Raw genomic sequence first — 10,504 nt, forward strand, 5'->3', positions numbered from 1 at the left:
TTAACTGTTCTTACCTGAAGTAAGAACTTTCAAAGTTAAGAGGCAGAAACTTTACGCTGCTTCTTATACCATGTAATAGCTCATTCCTAAGAGTGTTCTCAGTTCCCCTAATCCTTTAACATTAGTGTGTACTTGCAAGAATTACTCCCCAAAGTAAGGTCCAATTCAAGAAAATACTCAGGAACTTGATTAACGCCCTCCCCAATGATTTCAGCAAAATTTTACTTGCTTGAAATGCATATACCTGAAATGACCTGAAATGTTCTGTATCTGAAATTCTGACTGAAATCAGTGGGACCTGAAGGTTCTGAGCAGCTCTGAAAATCAGCCCTTAATATTACTACTGCAAGACATCTTTAATTTGTCTACAGCTCCTCCAAAAATCACTTTTAATTGCCACATCTGAATCAAAGCTCTGTACATACGTATACAGTAGTCTCCACTTTCGTAATATCCAGGGCAGCACTGAGATCTTCGCCGATACATAGTTCTTAGTCCTCTTCGATATGCTGTTTTATAACTTATTCTAAATTGCAAGACAGAAAGCCATTTGACAATATTGAAAATCGATGCCTACTGTTGGAATTATATTTGTGTTAAATCATAGTAAGGATAGCATTCAATAATTATTTTAAAATGCATGAAAGCTTTTGATATTAAAAGCCACAATAAAAAAAAAAAAAATCAATACTTCTTTTGAAATTTGAAATATAACTTGTACTGTAAACACAGTACTCATGACAGTCAATCACTGTAGCCCTTCCTAGGACTGCTATCTTAAAACATTTCCCCAGTCCTAAAGCAAGGGCAAGGAGTTTCTTCAAGAATAAACAATTCATTTCCGCATATCAGCAAGATCAGCTATCATCAATGGAATGAACAGAATCTTCTACGGAGACCACTGTGTCAGCGTGCTACACAAGAAATTACCACAATGGAAACTGCTCTCGAAACACAAAATGTGAAGTTAACCCCAAGTGATTCCTTCCTACTTGCTAACACTTCCAAGGCATTAATGCCTTGCAAAATGACATTATAGTCCCAGTTCTGTATTTAAAGCATGTTTTCCCCACCAGAATCTCTCGTGCACAGAAATTAAAAGGTGTTAAGCATTCTGTAGCTTTTCTAGACTTATTCATAGCATTAGCAATGATACCACATTAGAGAAAATATTTAACAGCGAACACTTCAAAACAGCTTTGTTCATGTTAGTTTATTTGAAATTACCTAAATTGAACAAAATTGTCCCTCATGTTAGATAAACTGATTGAATTTATTCTGCTGCGTTCCAAGCTATACAATAGCCCAGAAAGCTCTGCATCTCTGTTCAATTCCATATGTTGTAACAGAGACGCTAAAAAGCAAAACCCCACAGACTGCGATGGTGCTGAACAACCTTTTTGCTACTGAATGCATGAAAGTTAAGGTACCAAGTAGCTTGCTAAAACTCCCTTGAAAGATTGCAAATGTTAGTGGATGTTTTTTAGGATACTCTTTTACTTGGAATCAGAATGAACGTAACAGTGATATCTAGAAGCCTTCAAAAAATTAACTATTTAGTATCAGCTTTCATTCAGTGCTAGAAGTGGACCCATCCTCATTTTACCTGATTTTCAATACAGATCTGGGTGCAGTATTTCATATATGGATCCATTTATAACCACCACTAACCCTCAAGTGCCTGATTCTTCAAGATTTAGGAGCTGCAGGGACTTCCTACCAAAAATCTGGACATGCACTGACCACTTGGAAAGGATAGTTAGTCATGTTTGGTCATGTAATAAAAACTTGCGATCACATGGCGGGGTGAATGGCAAGGATACATACTCCTGAATGGCCCCATAAGAGACTGACTACCATTGATCTCACTCAAATTTCATGCAAAAGTATCTCTACTTCAAACAGTGCCCTAGAATGCCAAACACCCTGGCTATTGTACTAAAATACATCTTTCCGTACATATCTATATTAAAGTACCACAAAAATTCAGATAAATGAAAGTTAAGTGAAGAGATAAAAAGGCAAAATAAAACTAAAATATCTGGGGATCAGCTCTTACCTATGTCTAGTGCACTTGAACCAGTTCAGTATGTCAGTACATCTTGTATAATAGATCTGATCAAAAGGATGAGCATAAGATTCCTGTACTGTCACAGCGTAGCTAGGAGTAGACAAAGAAAGTAAGTGAAAGGGTGTTTGTTGCAACATGAAAAACTTCAGTTCCCTATATATGCTACTCATCTAACTCCAATATGAAAAATAATTAAATCAATCTTGGAAACTTTGGGCAGTATCGAAAACCAGAAAAGCACTTCCTTCAACCACAGCTCTTCCTGAAAATTTTGGAAGTGCTTCTAACTTGGGCTGCATAACTGAAATAGGCATAGAGATTTCAGTCTGAGTAATAAACCATTCCATTCTGGAAAAGAAACAAATGTTACTAAAATTCATGATAGTTCACCAGGTGAAAAGGGCATGTGGTGAACTTGATAGTGCAAATTTTAAAAGAAAGGAAAGCACCATGTTTTTAAAATGTCTCAGTTCCCTTCCTGCCTAGAACTGTTAATTTTTGCTTGTATTCCACAATGTTATTAAGAGCTTATATTAACTGAGCAGTACTGCATTTTGCCAGCATGATGGGATGCTCACACTTCATTTTATGATGAAGCAGCATCATTACTTCAAATATTGGGTGCACCAATCAAATAGGATCATTTGTAAAAAGTTGAAGAGTGCTGTATTTTTCTGCTTTAATCCTTTTAATTTGTAGCAGAAATAACCTTAGAACTATCTGGGTTAACATGAGTTAACTGGTATCTAGATTTGGAACACTTTGACATACAGTTAGAATGGGATTACCTCCCTTTGTACAAATGAACGCACATAACCAAAACTGGTCAAAATGATCAGAAATCACAGAGCTCCAACAATACTAAGAATTCAGCAATCTCCTTCCCAAAACACTACTTATTCATGCAACAGGTACTGTATTAATTACTATGATTATATTGAAAGTGTCTGGGCCTCTCACATGATATAGGAACACAAATCTCATTGGCTTGTTAGCGTCAGTCATTTTAGAACATTGTAAGTGTGTGCACTGCTTAAGAGACTCATAATCTCACGTTCTGATCTGGAAACAAGCTCTACTTTATCAGATCTACAATATCTTTGGAGAATGATACTGAAATCATTGTAGGCAGGGTCAAGACCCAGGAATTAGATCCTCCTAGTCATTCATTATATCGATTGTCTTAATCATCCAAGTGATTTCCTTCTCATCAACAGGACTGCTGATGTGATTAAGCCCTGTGAGATTGCACCCGTAAGAGAATACCGAAATATTTGCTTGGAGGGTCTGATTGGCTTGAAATCGAAGATTGGACTATTACTGCCCTGCTTGTCATGCCCCTTCTAGACAAGCCAACATTCTATTAGATGTTGCTTTTGCCCTCTATCACAATTTGCTGGATTTGACAATAGTGTTTTTACTTCTACTAATGCCAAAATGTAAAATATTTACATTGCTTGTTATTAATGTGAAACAGTAACACTCACAAATCTTGATTATTATTTTACGATCGCGTTAGTTATCCAGCAATTGCCCTAATAATCTTTTCCCTTTGATTTATTAACATCTAAGTAACAAAGTCATCTTGGTCAGTACAACCAATCAATTTTGGTATTTAATTTTTGTTTCTCCTTGATTGGGTCTCTAGGTTGCTGACTTTCTTCAGACAAAATCAATATTTTATTCCTGTGCTCTGAATGCACTTTACCTCACAACACAGACTGCAAAATCCTATTCCTGTACAATCTTTGCTTTGCAGCTGCATTACCTACAAACAGTTAGTTCTCTAATTAAGGCCTCTAAAATCAAAACATAGTGCCATTAAAGTATGATTCCATTTTTGCTTTTGTTGAGGGGTTTATTTTTCTAAAGTGTACAGTAATTCATATTTGTGTGGAACTAAACCACAGAACAGAACTGGAAATTTAGCAAGTTAAACTTAAGAGTACAGGAACTTTAGCCTCTGCAAACAGACCCTGCATGAATGTGAACCCTATCAAAGCTAGCGGGTTTCTATGTACTCATAAGAACCGTCTTGCACAGATCCACTTTTAGGACGAGGACACTGTAACAATAGAGAGAACAGAACTACCAGGGCCTTTAATTCTCAGTGCTTTCATGCAGATACTCTTTGATGCTGACACGAATTTGGCAGATAAAGCCACAAAGTTCAGGCCATGCAGAATAAGCCTGCATGTTGCAGCAGGAAGGGCTTAAAACTTAGTTGAAATCTCTAATAGTGTTGCTTGACAACAACCAGAAAAAAGCAAGACAGAACAAGACCACCATTTCTCTAAGTCTCTCCATGATAAATGAAAATAGGCCTGTGCAGTCCTCTAGCTGAAACTATGAAGGAGATTTCCAAAGTATAGCTGAGCGAATAGGTAACACAGGGATATGTGATCTATAGCCCTAGCTCTAGAACCAATTCTTTGGGATGATCCAAATCCTCAAAGGCACTCAGAAGTGCTATTTCTGCCATGCAAATCCATGTTCTTTTGTGAGGCAGGGTGGTATTTAGCAAATGCTGGCTCTTATTTTGCCTTTTAAATGTAAAAATCTGAAACAGCTAGTAAAAAAAAAAAATTGGCATGTTATACATTACCTTTCCCAATGACTACAAACATTTGGATCATCTGGGTTTAGGGACAGGGTAGTTTTGAGCAGAAAAGACAGAATAAGCCCTTTTAGAATCCACCTGAACAGCATATGTGCCACCATTGTTGTATCTAGATAAAGAAAAGAAAGTATAGCCATTAAAGACAATTTTGAAAAAAACCTCGTTCTAGGCCTTTTCATCCTTGCTTTTGTGCAAATCCAAATACTGTGGAGTTATTTACAAACTGAAATACTTAAAAAAGCAATCAACTAAACAGTAAAATTCAAAAGAAAGTGCAAATGCATTCTAAAAGGAATTTATACATTTAGACCTACTAAAACCAATGAATTTGATAATTAAGCTACCCAAGATAATGATAGCCCCAATGATTCTTCCAAAGAACATTTCTGATACTGATCATTTTTATGGCTGGCTGGCTGTACCGACAAAATAAATAACTGAGGTATTAAAACAATCTATTCTCCCATCAACCTATAGGCAAATGGAAGAATACTCAAATACCCCCTTTGATTTATTTAAGTGGGTTTTACATGTGTCAATATAGTAGGCTAGACCTGAGACGTATGATTATTACATGATTGAAGGAAAATCAATTCACTTTTCAACTCTGAGATGGGGTGATCACTTAGAATGACAGAGGTCAACGTATTGGGTCACATTATGCAGAACACTAAACATGAAACGAAAATATTTGCATTGAAGTTGGAAATAGATTGTATAAAATTCATTAGGTGTGGTCTCTTCATCATCTTACAGTTCATCTATTAAATGTACTGACTTATACCTATTTATTGCTCTTTTGGGGCTTTGAAACCAAAGTCGTGGTGTTTGCCTAGAGGTCCCCAATGACGTCAGTCAAAAATACAAAATAGATAGGAAATACGAAGCTGCTTTTAAATGTAACTGCATCAGAGGTGTTAATCTGTTAAATGTTAAGTCAGTAAAAAACATTTTTAAATATCCATTTCAGGCGTTTACATCATCACATAAACCACCATTCAAATCAAAAGTCATATAAATTATTCCTGGCAACAAGATTGCCCTAAAAATAGATTGAATCTTCATATGATCATCTAAAAAACACATGGCTCATTGCCTCATGGTCCAGAACAGCAAAAGTGATGTTAAGGGGTTTGCTCTGCACGGCACTGATATACAGCCAGCATAAAGAAGTCATCACAAAGCAGAATGAACAGCAGAGGAATAGCCAGGAAAGCTGATCTGAAATTACCTCCTGATTCAAAGCCTTCTAAGCTAGTTCAAGGACACCCATTGCCTTTCGTGGATTCGAAGTCAAGATCCCAATGGGAGTAACAGCTCATCTTTTAAATTATTCCTAGAGCTCTGCTAAACCCAAAGATAGGTCTTAAGCCATGTAAGTCATATTAATGTTAATTAACATGATTTAATGTTAATGTTCCTCATGAAATGGATTTAAGCCTATGAGTGACTGTTCTCTACCTGCGGGCTGTTTCAAAGTCCCATGGCAACAATGCAACAGCTTACTCTGGAAATTAAGAGGGCTGACGAGAAAAGGACATGAGAGATAGTTGTGTTTATTGAAAAGACATTCGCTACACTTGTCCTAGACACTACTTCTCCATGGAGGAAGTGTCTTGAATGGCTGACCCGCAAGTGCTCATGGGACAAAAGTCCAACAAACCTAACGTTCAAAAACTGAGAGCTTGTTTGAGAGTAGAATTGACCATTCTTTTAACATAACGTGTACCAATAGATGTGAACTACCCTAGTATGAAGCTCAACAAAATGACAGACAGCCCTTTAACAAAAATATCTTCAAAAGATGCCTTTAATGTATTACACTAGCTACCATTTGAATAATACCAAATTACAGAGGACAAGTGCTACTGAGCACTGTATTTATAGGTTGCAATTTACCCCCTTTGTTCATTCTCTACACCTTTGGTACATGGTAACACTGAACAAATAGGACTAGAGGAAAGCCTGCTTCTAATCAACAGAAATGGTCAAAGCAAGAGCAAGGCAAAACTGTTTAAGGAAATACAATCCTTAAGAGAAGGGGGTTTTAAATCAAAACATAGTTCTGTGCTCAGTTTGTTAAGTTCTTGAGAACATCAACAGCCTGGGTTTATCCCTAAATTAGTTAAAGGTAGAAAGACAGCCTGTCTTCAACCTAAAGAGAATGAGCCTTTTCTCATTTAACTAAAGCAGCCCTCTGTTTGAATTCTGTAGTTCCCAGAGATCTCAATTTGTTCTTAAGAAAGCAATGTATCAGTTTAGTTTTTAAACCAAATAAACACCAAAAGAATTATTTATAAGCTTAATAGCATGCAGAGTATTTGTTTACAATGTATTTGAAAGAGGTTCAAAATTGTTTTCTAAACTTTTAAGGCTAATGGTATTCTATTATCTGTTTATAAATTAACTGCTTTGTGCAATTAATTTTATAACTTTGTAAGTCAGGTCGTATATCAGAAATATCCAACTCTCCAAAAACAGCAGAACCTCATTCATCTCAAGTGTCCCTTTTTCTAACTCAAATGAATTATTTCACTTTGATCACTGTTAATAGAAAAGACCTCATACCAAAATGGAACGGTTGCTATTACCAGATTCAGAATAAAACTCTAAAAATAGGAGCACATATATTAAAAACCAACATCAAAAAAGAATCCAGTAATGACATCTAATGTTTTTTTTTCAGCTTTTATTGCTCAGCGTAATATATACTACATTCCTGCATTGCGTTTAATGTCTGGAACATATTCTCCAAGGAGGCAGCATCAGCCTTTCAGAGGGACAATGCCTGTAACTTCATTAAAGATATAGCCAAATTATATAAACATTTTCAGTGTCTGCCACTGCCATTCTCCCAAGGACAGGCAGCCTTTTGAGCTTAACAAGAAAATAAATGACACATAGGTCCTCTTTGCAATCCCTAAACGGACTCGTAACTTTTTGTCTCTCCAGGCCTGATTTTTCTTTTCAGGAGTGAAAGAAGTCAATTTAGGTACAATTTGGCAAGAAAGAGGGTCTTTCAATCCAAAATACAATCTGGTGATTTTTCACAAGTGTCTCACTCTCTGTTAATTATAACTGATTAGGTTAGGTATCTGTTACTCATTAAGCCATTTTCACATATCTTGCTCCCTCCTTTTTGAATAAATTCACCTACAATATTGATACAGGTCACTGGTTCCATCACAAAAGAAAGGAAACACACTTTCACTGTTAAGCTCCAAATCTTAGCTATAGAAAAACTAGTAGGTGGCAAGTCATTGATTTATTTGTCTGTGGATTCACTTTACAAAAACCTTTGTTGAGAAAAATGTGCTGGGGTTTGCAAAGAGACCAGAAGATGCAGGTGATCATTTAAATTGGATGAAGTACATGAGAGTGTGGACAAAACCTGGTTGTTACTCTCTTTTGCAGATTATACAGCACAAGCTGAGGATGACAGTACCCCACAAGACTGGGACCTGCATGCGAAGAAAGTAAGACCCCAAAGAATCCTTGTTGGTGAAGCAAATATCCTCTAAAGCTTTCTCTAAGTGTTGAGGAGCTGGCTTTGGTAATATTCTCATGAAAGAGGACTAGTGTATACTTTAAGTGGCTGGGAGAAAAAAGAAAAAGAAAACCGAAACCACAGCTTAAATTTCTCCTCTGCTTCCTTGGCTGACAGACTAGAAAATTTAACTAAAAATGACCATTAGAGAATTTGCTGTTCAGGAGCAGAAGTAGTGAAACATTTCATTTTGACATTTCTGTCATAAAGTGTTTCATAACACGACTTTGACATGAAATTCAAACAGAATTTCCAGTCCATGACAAAGTTCTAAACTGAACACTTTTGTCTCAATTTGGGATGAAATGGGTTCTAAACCAGCCAAAAAACTGATTTGGTGTCCAGCTGTAATTAGGGAAAACATTTGCAGAAGTGTCTTTCAGTAGCATGCAATGCTCTTAAATCCTTGTATACTTTTGAAGATCATTCCTTTAGATGTCTAAATGTATATGCAGTCGATTAACCTAGCCTGAATTTTCCCCACAAACTTCCATGCAATGCATTTAACAAAGAAAGAGCCATGTTAAAAAGTCTTACCTCAAAGTGCTAAAAATTCCTAATGGATCCTGTTTTTACAGACTATCAGCACATGAAGACACACAGCACATTAACAGGATAGCAGAAGAAAGCTCTTCGGAAGTTGCTTGGCCCTGTGAGCAATCAAGTAGAAAAACAGAAAACATTGGGTCAAAGAAAGCATGTTTGGGGGAGTGGAAACAAATTAAGACAGAAATGAGATAAAGCATTCTAAATAGTTACATACTGTAAGATAATTGTGCTATATCAGACCAAAGACCACTATCCTGCTTTCAGCCAATAGCAAGTGTCTAGGAAAACACGTAAGATGACGGCTGATAGCAATACATCCCTTTTATACCCCTCTAGCCTCCAGCAATTTGCAGCTTTGACTTCCTCAGCTACGAGTGGTATCTTTGTGTTTAATAGCATTTGATGGATTCTATTCCAATAATTTGTCTAACCATTTAAATGGTAAATTTCAATCCCCTAAATTTAAATTTTAGTGTCAACAACATCCTGTGATGGTCTCACATCTTAGCCATGCACTGTACGAAATAATTCCTTTGTTTTCCTGTCTGCCTCCTCAGTTTCATTTGACGCCTCCTTGCTCCTCTGTTAGAAAACAATCATTGATTCTCAGACTCTGTTTCCTATCATTTCCTATCATATAAACAATAGTTTGTTTACATATAGACTTTTTCTTCTGTTATATCCCAACAAGAAAGTTCAGTTTCTTTCAGGAAGTTTGATGAAAGACCTGGCAAAAGCCTTCTGGAAAATTAACTGGATCTTCTTGATCCATATGTATACTTCAAAGAGCTTTAACAATTTATGAAGCCTTTACAAAGCCATGTTGACTCTTCATAAATGTATTATATTTATCAAGAGGTTCCCTAATTCTGTTCTTCATTATAGTTTCTACCAAACAGGAAAATCTAGGTGCATCAAAATTAAAATGTATTCTAGTATTCATCTGTGAGCGATTAAGGAAAATGCAAAAGAATAGTTAAGCCAGAAAACAAAAAGTTGGATTTCACTGAAGAAGCATTAAAGTGACTGAGTGTTTGCTGATTACACTATTTTAGTCTCTTTAGTAGCAAGCTTCCAACAAGCTGCCCTCTGTGGCATTCCTCCTTCTCATCCCATCTGAAATTTTCATGAAGTTTAGGCAAGGGATCATTTAAACACACACTTCATTTGGCTCTACATCAGATTTTGTTAGAAACAAGCTGTTAGGAAAGCTAAATAAGGCCATGAGTTTCAAAACTGATCAGGATTTTTTGGATGCCTCCATTTATGATTAATAACTTGAGATACCATGAAAGGGCTGAATAATATGCAGAGCTCCGAATGCATGCTAAGAAACAGGTTGTTTTAATCTGGGCAGTCAGGAACTAAGCCACTCAAACTCAGTAGTCACCTCTAAAAATTGTTGCCATGACCAACAGAAATATTGCCAATGACAGGTTTTGGGTTTGTTTTTTTTTTAACAAAAATTTAAAGCTGTTTTAAACAGATAAACACTTCAAGGAAGGATCAGGCACTGAATACAAAAGCACTGACAATGTGATTCTTATCATCTGAGCACAGAAAAGTTCAAGTGGTAGAAGAACTAGCAGAAACACCAGACTATGCACTGGGTTGCAGAGTTCCCTCTACTGACATCTTACAAGATTAATGCGGGAAGACAGTAGACAAGAAGCTGCCTCTGTTAACAAAAGATGGTATTTCAGTTAACAGGGATATT

General features: G+C 36.4%; 1 long non-coding RNA gene across 1 annotated transcript; it reads right to left on the reverse strand.

Annotated features, from left to right (window-relative positions):
• Positions 1 to 414: 414 nt before the first annotated feature.
• Positions 415 to 8,890, reverse strand: LOC104071523. The gene is made up of 4 exons (XR_683522.1): positions 8,776 to 8,890; positions 4,677 to 4,800; positions 2,060 to 2,161; positions 415 to 526 (listed from the first exon to the last, which is right to left on the reverse strand). It is a non-coding gene; the product is annotated as an uncharacterized LOC104071523 (long non-coding RNA).
• Positions 8,891 to 10,504: the final 1,614 nt, after the last annotated feature.

The sequence above is a fragment of the Fulmarus glacialis genome, unplaced genomic scaffold (assembly GCF_000690835.1).
Source record: "Fulmarus glacialis isolate BGI_N327 unplaced genomic scaffold, ASM69083v1 scaffold26175, whole genome shotgun sequence".
Taxonomy (NCBI): Eukaryota; Metazoa; Chordata; class Aves; order Procellariiformes; family Procellariidae; genus Fulmarus; species Fulmarus glacialis.